Raw genomic sequence first — 14,485 nt, forward strand, 5'->3', positions numbered from 1 at the left:
GTGCCGCACACACAGAGAACTGACCCAACAAGATGATGCAACAAAAAGCAACACAGATTCCTGGTGCCGCTGATAAGAATAGAGGCGGTCACAGAAGAACACACAGCAAATGGACACAGAGAGCAGACAACTGGGGGCGGGGGGAGAGAAATAAATAAATAATAAATCTTAAAAAACAAAACAAAACAAATTAAACACATCAGAGAATTACCACAAGATCAAAAAATTACACTTTTAGGTATACCCCAAAGAAAGGAAAACAGACACTTGCACACCAATGTTCATAGCACGTTACTCACAGAAGTTAAAAAGTAGAAGCAAATCAAGTGTCCAATAAGAGATAAATGAACCAACAAAGTGTGGTACATGCATAAAATGGAATGTTACTTAGCTGTAAGTAGGAATGAAGCTCTTATATGTGCTACAACGTGGATGAACCTTGAAAATGTGAAGCTGAGTGAAATAAGCCAGACACAAAATACTAATATAGAATGATCCACTTATATGAGATATCTAGAATAGACAACTTCTTATAGACAGAAATAGATTAGTGGTTACCAGGATATGGGGGCAGGAGAATTTATTGGGATGTTACTGAGATGGACATGCTTATTGTCCCTGGATCCCCTGAAGGACTGAAAAGGTGACTGGCCCTCTGCTTCTCTCTGACAGCCTTTCCAATTCCCTCCCTTCATTGTCCCAGTGTACCGCATCTGCACCCACAATAGGGGCTGATAAATCCACCTCCAAATGTGAGCTCCAAAAAACCCCTGGACCTTATCGTCCACATGGGTTACCCAGTAAGGTATGGGGCACCTGATAGTTTTGTCCCAAGTTTCAGTGAGTTGACAACTCTGTCAAGGTTACCTCAGCCTAGAGTGGCACCTCCTGCTTCTCTGTCTCCATCACAAAGTGGCTGACACATGCAAGCAAGCACATTCTATCTGAGGGGTCTGCAAAGACAACAGCTTACTCATGCTCTACAATGAGCAGGGGGCAACTGCAGTACCAACCTCCTCAGTTTATGCTGAGACCAGAGCAACAGATAAAGGTGCATCCAGGTGAGCCAGAGTGTGTCCTCTCTGGATACCAATCCCTGCAAAACGATGACTTTGGCCAATAGCTGCATCTGGGGCTTTATGCAGCATGCTCACACCTGGAGGAGGTGGAAGCATGCTGTGGCCCCATGGGCATAGCCCCTCATCCTGGCTGATGCTTGGAAACCAATGATCGGGGGGTGGGGGCATAAGGTGACCCCTCAGCTCCCTCCACCTTTGGAAGGTTGTTCTTTGCTAGGACAGCCTGCAGGTCGTGTTGCCTTTCTCACTCCCAACTCCTTCACCTGGCATCAGGGCACCATGGGATCTGGTCCAGACTCTGGCCCCACATGCTCCCCTGCCCATGGACCCATCCTCACTAGAGCTTCCTTCGCCTTGGGATACCCTAAGGCTATGCCCACCTCAGACTCTCCATAACGGCAGCAATCCTCAACCCTCCACCCCAACACACAAACATCCCTCAAATTCAAACTGTTCTCACCTTCAAGGTTGGGCTCAGAGTCCACTTTTTGGGGGCTTCTTATAGCCATGTCCTTGAGTTCTGGAGCCTGGGGCTCATCTACAATATGGGGGACCTCTTTGCACTAGGAGGGCCTCCCTAACAGCAGGAGCTGTCACCCCAAACCCCATGGGCCTCCTTGCTGGGCTCCCTGCCACTCCTGCTTACAACAGCTGCTCTGAGCTGTTCTCCTGAAACCGCTGGCCACCTGCAGGTCTGCACAGCGATCCAGAAAGTGGCAGGAGGGGACAGGGGCGAGGGTACTCTCATTTGGGCCTCCTGCTTCGGTAGTCCCTCTGGGTTCTGTTGAGGATATTGCCAGGTCGCCAGGTGTAGTGGAGGACACAGATCAGGGGCCTCATGGTGATGCGAGAGGTGGCTCAGGCCCCCTCCTGAGCCGTTGGAGCTGTGCGCTTGCACGCGGGGCCGTTGGAGCTGTGCGCGTGCACGCGGAGTCGTTGGAGCTTTGCGCATGGACGTGGAGCCGTTGGAGATTTGCGCGTGCACACGGAGATGAGGAGTTGCGAACAGTCAACGTCCTCTGTCCTTCGCAGATCCCGGGCGCGCAAAGCTGCTGGCACAAGCCCCTCCGCCTAGCGTGGTGTCTATCACGTCCCCTAGTTTGGGGAAACTTGTGCCCGTGAGCAGCCCTAATTCGCCGTCCTTCCCATACCCCACCCAGAGTCAGGCAGCCCAGCACCCTGTCCTCAGCTGAGCGTGCCTTAAGCAGTTCTTCATGCAACCTCTCAATGTGCAATTGGGAAGCTGAGGCCCAGAGAGGCACGTCCCAGGCACACAGGATGTGTAGAGTCCAGAGGACCTGGAAGGTTCTGGCCCCTTAGGCCAGGGGGATTTTTTGTTTTAAATTAGAACCCTTAAAGCCTGGGGAATCCCTGTACATGTGAGGCTGTTTTCTTCTTGGCATCCCCAAGACCCCAAACACAGAAACACATGCAGATAGTAAGTAACAGAGGCTGGACTGGGCTAGTAGGATCTGTCACAATAAGAGGAGGAACAAAGGAAGGGGCTGGAGGCAGCTCTGCCATGGGCAGTGGCATCGAGCCTCTAAGCCACATGCCGACTGTGCACAGCATGGAACCACTGGAACCAGAGAAGAGTCACCTAAGTGTCATTGTGGCCATCCCCTTGCCTCATATGTTCACCTCTTGTCATGAGTATCCATCCCAGAAACTGACCTGAGTATGGGGACCGTATTAGTGTCTCATTTACTTTTTCATTATCTATGACCTGAGGGCTCAAACTGTGTAAGGTGCCAGGTTAGGCCCTTGGTCCTGTGCTCAAAATGACCAACATGCTACCTGCTCTAAGGAGTTCAGAGTCTGGAGGGGAGATGGGCAAAAGCATGAAAATAAGTATTATGAAAGAAAAGAGCAAGTTCTGTAGTGAAAGCAAAGCAGCGTGCTGCAAGGAGGAATGGGGTTCCATACAGTGTGAAGGCCACAAAATCCTCACTGAAGTGACATCCCCAGTTTATGCAAAATGAACAGAGGGAGCCAGCCCTGTGCAAGTCAGGGACGGTGTGCAGAGACTCCGAGGGAATGGGGACTGTGTTCAGAGGGAGGGTGAAAAAGGCAGAAGGTGTGGCTGGAGCAAGCTTGGGAGGGGAGGGGGCAAGAAGGAAGGTGGAGGGCAGGAATGGACCTTCTGCCCTAGTAGACTGATTCATTCAACTGGGGGGGGATCTTGCCAGGTTCAGTGAGTTCCTTCCTGTCTGTGGACCAGGCCACCCTGAGTCTTCGGTCCTTCTGATTTGTATTCCATGCTGCTTGCCTCCCCTTCTTATAATTCATCCTTCTCTAAGTGCCTGCATTAGCTACATGGGACACCAACCCATGAGTTTTATAGATTTATTTCACAGCAACTGATGGTCACCCTAGGAAATACATGCTACAATGATCCTTTTGTGCAGGAGGGGAGAATTGGGGGACAATGAGAAGCACAATGACTTGTCCAGAGTCACAGAACTGATAGATAAAGAAGAGCCAGGAGTTAACCCAGCTCTGTCTTCTCAAATGAGTTCCTGATGTCCACTGACCTTGCTGGGGCAGTGTGGAGGGATGTGTTGATAAAACTACAGTTAGGAAGATGGTGGAGGTTGAGCAGTCAGAAGCCCAGAGGACTGTTTGGTGAAGAGAAGCCTAAGAAGTGACCTAATTTTCTTTGAGAATGAGCCCAATAGAACTTGGAACCCCTATAACCAGGCACCCATATTTTAGAGACAGCCCCCTAACAACTCACTTGGACAGAGACCTTTGAGAGAATAAGATATTTTCTCTATGTCTACCTGTTTTCCAAGGCTCAGACCACAAGACACCCCATCGGAAGAGCTATTTTCAACACTCCAGGCATTGGCTGAGTTCTCACCCTCGAAGGCTCTCACCATTTACCAGGAAGAAGCCAAAGGTAACCCAGAAAGCCCAGGGTAGGGGAATGCAGACCAGCCCATCACCTCGGGTCCTGCCTGGGCTGCCTGAGCACGTTCCACTCCCAGTATGTGGGTTTAGAGGGGAGGGCAGTGAACAGGGACAGGACCTGGGCATTAGCAGGTGGTAGGGGGATGACTCTCAGGCATGAGTGGGGGACCTGGGTGTGTTGCCCATCTGCCCACTGGTAGATCAGAGTCGAGGAACTATCCTCTCTTTCCTTGTGTGAGGGGTCTGTACAGACAAAGTTCTGTGCATTGTCTGGGAGTAGAACTTCACATGGGGTCATGCCCCTCCCCTGTGGGACAGTCAGGCAGGTTCTGCCATGTCCCTGCCTGACTGCTGGGCCCTGTCATTGTAGAGATGCACCTGGAAGACCAGCCCGGAGCTGGACCACAGGGTCAGGGACATCACCACCCTGATCAGGGTGCAGGTGCACCACACCTACCACAAAGGCCAGAGCAGGCTGGAGGTGAGAGTGGGAGGAGAGCATTCTCCACACCTAGGGCCCCACCCAAGGCCTTCATGGAGGGGAACATGGTCCCACTTCCAGAGGAATCCAGGACTCCACTCCACTCCCTTCCCACCACAGATCCCCAGCTGTGGCCAGCTGCAAAGTCACATTTCCTGTACTGGCAGGAATATCAGCTGCTGGTGACCCACAAGAAGGTCAAGGTGACTGCGTCAGAGCAGCAGTGGCAGGTCCATCCTCAATGGGTCCAGGATCAAGATCTGGAGCCAAGTGAGTCTGAGCCAGAAGGTGAGGAGGACCTGGGTGGATGCCTGAGAGCCCAAGGGGAAGAACGTGGGGGAGCTCACAGGGATGAGCCCCAGAGGCTGGTGTGGAGTCAGGAGCAAAGAGCATCCTCAGACTCTCTTCCAGGGGCCCTCTGTCTGCGAAGGCTTCCTGGTATGCTTTCGTGAGCTTGGGCTCTCTTAGGGCTGTGGGATATTTTCTGACTTGGAAAGCCTCCTGGAAAGGAAATCGTGTTACTGAACAATCTGCCTCTTACAGCACCAGTGCCAGTCGCGTTACCAGTTCTATCACCAGCTCTGGCACAAGTGCCAGGCAGGACAGCTCCTGAAGATCTAGCGCCCCCTCCAGCTCCAGTTCTTGAACTAACTCTGGAGCTAGAGACGGCTTCAACATCAGCTCAAACGCCACCTGAACTGACACCAGCTCGATCACCACCTGTGGGTATGGAGGCAGCTCCAGAGCCAGAGGAAGTGTCAAAGCTAGGGCCTGATACAGAGCTGGATGTAACACCAGCCCTGACCCCAGCATCTCCTTCCCAGGTAGATCCAGCTGACAAGCTCGAGCCACTCCAGACACCACCAGATCCTGCTCCAACTTCACAGTTCCCGACAGGACCAGAGGAAGAAATGGATCCTTCTTCCCCTCTCCTGTCAGGGCTTCTTTTTTTCTTTTATCTATGTTCTTATTTTACTTTTTATAAGGTTTGGTTTATTTCTCCTGTTAAATTACCCTTACATTAAATTTGTTATTACCATTTTTAAGTGTCCACATCCATGTCTTTCGGTACAATTGGTGCTGTGCAATCATCTCACTCTTTTGTTAAGGAACTTTTCCTTACCCAAACAGGAAGTCCACAACCACTGGCAGTCACTGTCCATTCCCGTCCTTTAGACCTGGGAATCACTCATCTATCTACCTTGGTAGCTGTGGCCCAGCTTGGACCTGAGCATGTGCAGAATCTTAGCTCCTGGGACAGAGTAGGGCTCAGACAGAGAGCCATTATCCTCATTTCACAGCTAGGGGCTTAACAGGTTTGCCCTAATACTTCCACCTGGAGAGTCAGGGAGCAGGGACGGGAACACTGGACCAGGAATCTCAGCAGAGTCATATGTCTGCAGCCCACTCCACTCACTTGTCTCAAGACCCTATTTCTGCAACCCCAGGCCCAGCACTCCACTCCATGCCACATGTGATGATTAGGCTATTGTGTCAACTCAGCAAGGTAATTCTGCCCAGTTGTTTGGTCAAGCAAGCACTGGGCTAACTAATACAAGGACATTTACAGACTTTAGTCACCACTGACTTTACTGCGGTGGTAAATCATAGATTGTTGGCTATAATTACATCAATCAGGGAGATTGCCATCAGCAATGAGTGACACTTAACCCAATCAGTTGAATGCCTTAGAAAGGGAAGTGATTCCAGCATTGAGAGAGAATTTCCCAGCTCATCTTTGGATAGCCAAAGTCTCCCAGAACTTGTCAAGGACCTTCACTGGACTTTCATTGTAGCCTCTGGTTGCAGCCTGCCTGCAGAACCTGGACTTGTGCATCTCCACAGCTGCATGAGAGACTCTTAGAGAACTGCCTACTATTGACCGGTATCTCTTGTTGATTCTGTTTCCCTAGAGAACCCTGACTAATACACCACCTAATACAGTTTTGGCAATTTGTTCCAGGGGGTGATTATGGCTCTAGAGACAACCAGTTGTTTTAGTTTCCTTTGCTGCTCAAGCAAATATCATGCAATGGGTTTGCTTAATCAAAGGGAATTTATTGCTCATGGTTTTGAGATTAAAAGAAAGTCCACATTAGGACATCATCAAAGTGATGCTTTCGTCTCAAAGACTGGTGATGTGCTGCTGTCTGCAGGCAATCCTTGTCCTGGGTTCTCTGTGACATGGCAATGCACATGGTGGCTTCTCTGGGTCTCTTCTTTCTTTTCTGGGTGATTGTGACCTGGGAGACATTCAGTTATTTTTAGTTTCCTTGGCTGCTAAAGCAAATACCATGCAATGGGTTAACTTAAGCAATGGGAATTAAGTTTACTCGTGGTTTGTGGCTAAGAGAAACTCCAAATCAAGGCATTATCAAGCGAATGCTTTCTTCTGAAAGACTGCTCTTCTGCTGACTGTTGGTAATCCTTCATCCTGGGCTCCTCTTTTGCATGGCAATTCATGGCACCTGCTTAGTCACCACCTGTGAAATTGGAGGCAGGCCCAGAGCTGGAGGAAGTATCAGCACCAGGGCCAGGTACAGAGCTGAATGGAACACCAGTCCAGCTCCAGCATCACCTTCCTAAGTATGGCTAGCTGATGAGCTCGAGCCAGTCCAGGCACTGGATCCTGCTCCAACTTCTTAGTTCCAGGGTGACCAGAGGAAGAAATGGAGCATTCCTTCCACTCTCCTGTCAGGGCATCTCTTTTTATTTTTCCATTTTTTTTTCTTCCTATATTCCTTTTTTACAGTTTGCTTTATTTTTCTTTTGAAATTATCCTTAAATTAAATTTGTGTTATTACTGTTTTTAAGTTTACAGAGTGTCTTTAGGTCCATTACAATGCTGTGCAATCATTCTCACTATCTTGATCCAGAATAGTTCTTCACCCCAAACAGGAAGCTCACACCCACACACTCCATTCCCCTCTGTCAGACCTGGGAGCCACTCATCTACTTCTGTCTCCTTTGGTTGGTTAGCACAGCTTGGCCTCAGTGTTTGCAGGCTCTGAGCTCTTGGGACAAATTAGGGTTCATACAGGGAGCCATTATCCTCATTTAACAGGTGGGGACACTGCAGCTCAGAGAGCTTAAGGGATTTGCCCAAGTTCATCCATCTGGAGAGTCAGAGAACAGGGATGAGAACCCAGTACCAGGGTTCTCATCAGACCTATGTATCTGCAGCCCACTCCACTCACTTGTGGCTGGGACCCTCATTCTGCTGTCCCTGGCCCAGTACTCCACACCAAGCTGTCTTACCCACTTTGGGCAGAGTTGGTCCAGATGGTGATTATGGCCTTGGAGACACTTGAGAAATGAACAGTGACCAAGGCATGGCGAAGGACTTCCCTGTGGTATTCTTGATATGCTCCACATTATCTCCTCAACCAAGCTGAGCAGGTAGTCATCTGAGAAGAGTGGGGCAAGGAAGGACAGGAAGTTTAAAGACTCGGTACTCCTGAATTGGATAAGATTCTGAGCTGCTTCCCTTTATGCCTTGATGGGAAACTCAGAGCTAAATGTTCTCCTTTGTTGCTGCAAAGTTTCATCCTACGTTTCTAGGTATATTTTTATTTCCTATATTGCCAGTATTTCCAACTTACTTTTTCATTTTAGTTGACTATAATGGAGTCTTTAATGAAATCTCAGTCTTGAGTTCTTTTGCAAGGGATCAAAGATAAAGTCCTTAAGAGCCATTAAACAGAGACTATCATGCAATATTCTCTGCATCCACACAGCCTGAGGGCAGAAGAGACTTAATGTTTCAGTGGGATGGATGGAGGATGTGAGTTTGTGGAGGGCTGGGTGAAGCAAGGAGACATGGAATGGTTTTGGGAACACCAATGAGTCTGGCCTGGTCTAGGCAAATTGTATCAGGCAGAAACACCTGAGAACCTTTGCTAGGCTTTCCCAGGTATCACAGTCTTTTTTTGTTAGCATTTTTTTTTTTGTCTTTCTTAAAAAATAAATAGATCACACAAAACATTACATTTAAACATATATGAGGTTCCCATATACTCCACTCCCCACCCCGTTCCCCAGCTCCTCCCACATCTACATCCCCTTTCATCAGTGAGGTACATTCATTGTATTTGGTGAATACACCCTGGAGTACGGTCACACCGCATGGCCCATAGTTGACATTGTAGTTCACACTCTCGCCCAGTCCATCCTGTGGGTTATGGCAGGATAAACAATGTCCCACATCTATCCCTGCAACATCGTTCAGGACAACTCCAAGTCCCCCAAATGCCCCATATCACATCTCTTCCTCCCTCTCCCTGCCCTCAGCAACTACGGGGGCCACTGTCTCCACACCAATGATACAATTTCTTCCATTGCTAGAGTCACAATAGTTCTATAGTAGAATACCAGTAAGTCCACTCTAATCCATATTCTATTCCTCCATCCTATGGACCCTGGGATGGTGATGTCCACTCCACCTCTAAATCCTGAGGGAGCTTAGATCCCACATGGCTGATTGATACAATTCTCCTGCTTGCAGTTGTAGATCTCAGTTCCCTGGTGTGGTGGTTGACCATCCTCACCTCCCTGTTTGCTGAGCTAAGTCCAATGAAATGGAGGGTAGGTGCTGCAACTCTTTTGAGGCTCAGGGCCCAGGTGCCACATGGACAGTCCAGAGATTCAAGTCTCCTGAGCACCAATCCAAAGTCAGCACCAATCACGGGTTTAGTAAAAGTGACAGAAGAGGGATGTGGAGAGGTCACATCTGAGTACAACTCCATCACACTTAGGAGCACAAATTCCAAAGTAGGGCCCACTGGCAAGGCACTGAACTTGGAGCCATCTGCCATGATGGTAGAATCTGTGTGTCTCTGTAGCCCTCAGGAGGACCCCTACCTGAGGTTGTATCTACTTTGGCTGTCTCTGGGATGTGTGTAAGCTTGACCCCTCTGCTGACTGCCCAACTCATTTTGAAGTCTCTTAACCATATAAACTCATTTGTCTTTACCATTTCCCCCTTTTATTCAACTTCTTTTTCTAGTTGCATCACCAGCTGGTGCTTGTTAGAACCCCTTGGTGCCAGGGAGGTTCATCCCCATGAGTTTTGTCCCATGCTGGGGGATAGTAATGCATTTACATGCTGAGTTTGATTTAGAGTGGCCACATTTGAGCAACATGGAGTCTCTCAGGAGGTAAATCTTAGTCACCCTGCACTCTCAGCCTAGTTGAAATTTCAAGCACACAGTCTCATAAGCATAGTCATCAGTATCAAGGGCCAATCAGAGTCTTGTTAGCTGCCTGCCAGTGAGGCCATGACAGGATGGTGGAATGTCCAGTAGGTATCCCCAGGGATTGACCCCTGGCCCAGGTCTTTCCGTGGGGTTGGCTCTTGGGACAAAGACTGGGGAAGGGGGTTGGTAACTTAGGAGAGGTGTTCTCCATGGACAGGTGGAATGAAAGCAGCTGGAATGTGATGGAGGGGGAAGCACTGGTCCAAAAACAGAATCAGTCCAGAATGCTCAAGCCAATCCATTGGAGGTGAGAAGAAATTATCACAACTTCCAAGAAATATGGCTTTAAATTCATTTCTTCCCTTATCAGGCATTAGATAGTTACTTCTGGTACCTAAGGGATGCTGTAGGGATAGGAAAGTATTCCTCAGAGCTGGAATTCTGCAATGTTTGAGAACAGTCTTGAAGGTGATCCAGATCAAGCCCTGCTGAAGGCTTTCCATTTCTGCAGGGAGTATTTCACCTACAGGATATCAGGTTCAAAAGTGAATATTAATTACCCAAGGACCTGCATCTTTTCCAGGGAAAATGTTAGTGTATTTCTGGTTATACGCAGGACAGTTGAATTGTTTGGTGAAAGTATGAAGGATATAATTTTTATTTAGAATTAAGGAGATGTGTATGGGCACCAAGAAGAGAAGGGGTAGACCATGCTCGTTAAGTTTATGTGTCAACTTGGTTAGGTTACCATGATCATTTGTTTGGCCAAGCAAGGTTTGATTGTTTGAGTATTTCATAGACTTAAGTCACTAGTCATTTGACAGCATCTAAGGTTGATTACATCTACAATCAACTAAGCAGATTGCTTTTAGCAATGAGAGGTCTCTTCCAATCATTTGGAGCCCCTTAATAGGAGAATTCAATTGATTGCGGTGATGGAAGCACAATTCTGTGATTATAATGTTTGGACGGATTGTACACTTTGAATGAACTATGTGGTGTTTGACTAAAACTGCTTTAGTTTTTTTAAAAAAGGGGTACTGATTTTTTAGAAGTCAGAAAGAAGAATTTTTATCTCTATGTCAGCCAGCCAGATTTTTCTAAGGAATTCATCATCACGTCCATTTCAGTTTTCAACTTGTAGCCTTCCCTACAGAATTCAGACTTGTTAATTATGAAGGTCATATGAGCCAATTCCTCTAATAATTCTCATTATATTCACATTTACAAACATATGTAAACATACATATGTACACATATATACATATATACACATATTTATTTTAATTTTTAATTTATTCATTCATTCATTTTTTATATCCTTTGTATCCTGTCATTTCTGTTTCCCTGGAGAACCCTAATATGTTAAGTGACCAGGAAACCAGAGTTTCCTAAGTGGGGGAATTCTTTGAGAATGAGATGCAGGACAAACTCACTTTGAAAAAGAAGTTGGAAGACTCACACCTGGATTTTAAAAACTTATTACAAATCCAAAGTAATCAAAATAGAATGCTGAAACTTTATTTAATAGTTCCATTATAAATGGGCTATCATTAATTGTAACAAATATTCCATACCAATGCAAAGTGTTGATTGTGGTATGATTTATGGCAATCCCGTGTTTTTTGCATGATTGTTCTGTAAATCCAAACTTCTTTAATAAAGAAAAACACAGCATAGTACTGGCACAAGGACAGACACATAGACCAATGGAATCAAACTGATAGTTCAAGAGTTAACCCACATCTATGGCCAACTGATTTTGAGAAGTCCACTCAGTAGGGATAGAATAATCTCTTCTATAAATGATGCAGAGAATACTGGGTTTCTACATACTAAAGAAAATATGTGGATGCGTACCTCATGCTATATAAAATATTAACTCAAAATGGATCAACAACTTAAATATATCAGTTAAGAATATAAAACTATTAGAAGAAAACATATGGAAATACCTCAAAAGACAAGGCAAAATTCTTATAATTTATACCAAAAGCAACAAGGAAAAGAAAAATAAGTTTGGACTTCATAAAAATTAAAAATGTTTGTGCTATGCATATTACCAAGAAAATGAAAAGACAACCGTTTATCTTTTTGGAGAAAATATTTAGATGCAAGGTCTTAGATTGTTTTTTTGTTTTTTTGTTTTGCTTTTCTGCATTTTTTGTTTTTTTTTTTAATATTATATTTTGCTTTGTTTTTTTCACATTTCTTTTTTCTTTTTTTTTTTGTTCTGTTTTTTGTATTCTTAGGTGGCTTTAATATCCAGAATATACAAAGAACTCCTACAGTAAGACAGACAATCACATTATAACATATGGAAAGTATGTGAATAGACATTTCTTGAGAGGCTATACAAATGGCTAAAAGCACATGAAAATATGCTCGAAATCATTAGCCATTAGGGAAATGCAAATCAAAACTACAGAGAGATACCCACTCCACCCACCAGAAGGGCTATTTGAAAAAATGGGAAATAATACAGGTTGGTGAGGATGTGAAGGCAATGGGTATACTAGTAGATGAATTATGGGTGTGTAAAATGCTGTAGCAGCTTTGGAAAACAATTTAATAATTGCTCAGTAAGTTAAACATACAACTAACAGAGGACCAAGCATTCCCACTTTTGGATATGGACCCCAAAATAATTGAAAGCACAGACTCAAAACAGATATGTATATATCACTCTTCATATCAGCAGTATTCACAATAACCTAAAAGGGGAAGCAATCCAAGTATCCATCAATAGATACTTGGAGAAACAAAATGTGGTATGTATATCCAGAGATATTACTTAGGCATAAAATGGAATAAAGTTCTAATACATGCTACTACATGCATTAACCTTACAGATATCATATTGAATGAAATAAGCCAGACAGAACAGTACAACATTGGAAGATTCCTCTTACATGAAATTAGAATATGCAAATTCATAAAGACATAGAAAACAGGTGTCCATGGGTAGGGGTGGCAGGGAAAACTGGAATCAATTAATGAAGGGTTTTTGTTTGGAGGGATGTAAAAGTTGTGATGAGCATAGCACAACATTTTGAACTATATTTAATACAACTGAGTGTAGGCTTGGGTGTGATTAACTGGAAATTTTAAATTATATTTAGGTCCCCACAAATTTTTTAAAAATAGAGACTAAAAAGAAGATGACAATTTTGTGCAATGCAGGATCCCTGGACTGCACCTAAAAAATGTAGAAGAAAATTCCCAAAAGGATATTTTTGGGGCAATAGAAAAAGACTGGAATTATAATGTGTGATTTGTACCCATGTTAAATTTCTAGAACTGAATAAATGTATTTAATATGGTGACAAAAGTGAATATCCTTGTTCCTAGGAAATATGCATGGAAATATTACATGCTCAAGGATCATGATATATGCAACTTACTTTCAAGTTTTAGAAAATAGGTAATTATATAGCTGGTGGATGGATAGATAAATACAATTACACAACAAATGTGGTTAAATAATAAGAATTGGTAATACTGGATATATGAGTATAGGACATATTGGAGTTCTTTCATTGTTTTTGTATTATTTTTGAAACTATCCTTAACTTTAAAATTATTTCAAAAAGAAGTTAAAAAAACCCAAAAACAGTATGTGCACAATGATGCATCCTAAAATCCTCTCATGGAATGGAAAGAAGACCGTTGAGGAGTCTCAAGGTCAACAAAGGCATACATTGGGAAGGGAGAGTTTAAGCGACACCCTTTATATCTTTGATGGTGTACTGACCAACCCACGTATGTAAGGAAACTGCCAGGACCAGGGAAAACATCACAAAAGAGCCAGCTGTCAGAGGGCCCAGGCACACTCAGATACCAGGGCAGGCTCTGATTGGGGATCATTCAATCAATAATCAATAAGTATATATTGAACATCTACTGTATGCAGGTACTGAGCATAATAATGAGACAAAATCAAACAAAAAATCCCTGCCTCGTGGGCTCCCATTGTAGATGATGAGTCAGACAATGACAGTAGACATCAAATGCAGGGAGGGTACGTCAAATGACCCCCTCATGGCTCCCACTAGTTATGGAGGAGTCCTCCCATATTGTGACAGGACAGGCAACCTCCAGGACCAACTTTAAAAATAAGTGGGCTTTTGTTCAAAAAGAAAGACCACTGCTATTACAGAACAGTGGGGGAATGTAAGGGGCTGAGACTTGGAGGAGCTGGGCAGAAACCTATCTGGGAACTTTCCACACAAGAGGAAAAGAGTGGGTGGGGCAGAGCCCCTTAAGAGCAGAGGGGAGGCTGGGACCTAGGGAGAGCCCCTGAGGAAATCCATCCTACTTACAGCTCAACATGCCCAGCTCTGAAATGAAGAGTTGTGGCTACCTTCTCTTTCCCCAGTTAGAGCACATGGAACTCACTGAGGCAGAGCACCTGGGGTGAGACCAGCATCTGTGTGGGCAGGGGCAGGCACAGGAGCTCAGCCCCTGCAAGACGACATCAGTGGGTAGAGTGGGAGGCAAGGCCAGGCCTAGTACCGACTTCCTGTTTAGCCAACCCCAGTGCCAGCTCCTCCATCCTGGTTATCTGGCAGGACTGCTACGTGGAGGACATTTGTCAGTCCCCAGACAATCCCAGTTTCAGAGTGGTGGTGGTTCACATGTAGCTCACCACAACTGGTGCAGAGCTGGAGCCCTGGGCACACATCTCCTTGAGCAGCATGAGTACATGGACCAAATTGAGCCAAATAGCCAGAGAGTGAGGTGGACTGGGGGTGGGTTCCTTTGAGTATGGTGCAGGGGAGTGGGGGAAAGACACTGATACTGTGCCAAAAACTATG

The 14,485-nt window shown here is 45.5% G+C and overlaps 1 long non-coding RNA gene across 1 annotated transcript; it reads left to right on the top strand.

Moving 5' to 3' along the window:
- The first annotated feature begins 2,107 nt into the window (after positions 1-2,107).
- Positions 2,108-4,462, top strand: LOC131280247 (uncharacterized). Its single transcript, XR_009187777.1, has 3 exons — positions 2,108-2,197; positions 3,875-3,981; positions 4,363-4,462. It is a non-coding gene; the product is annotated as an uncharacterized lncRNA (long non-coding RNA).
- Positions 4,463-14,485: the final 10,023 nt, after the last annotated feature.

The sequence above is a fragment of the Dasypus novemcinctus genome, chromosome 2 (genome assembly GCF_030445035.2).
Source record: "Dasypus novemcinctus isolate mDasNov1 chromosome 2, mDasNov1.1.hap2, whole genome shotgun sequence".
NCBI classification, from domain to species: domain Eukaryota; kingdom Metazoa; phylum Chordata; class Mammalia; order Cingulata; family Dasypodidae; genus Dasypus; species Dasypus novemcinctus.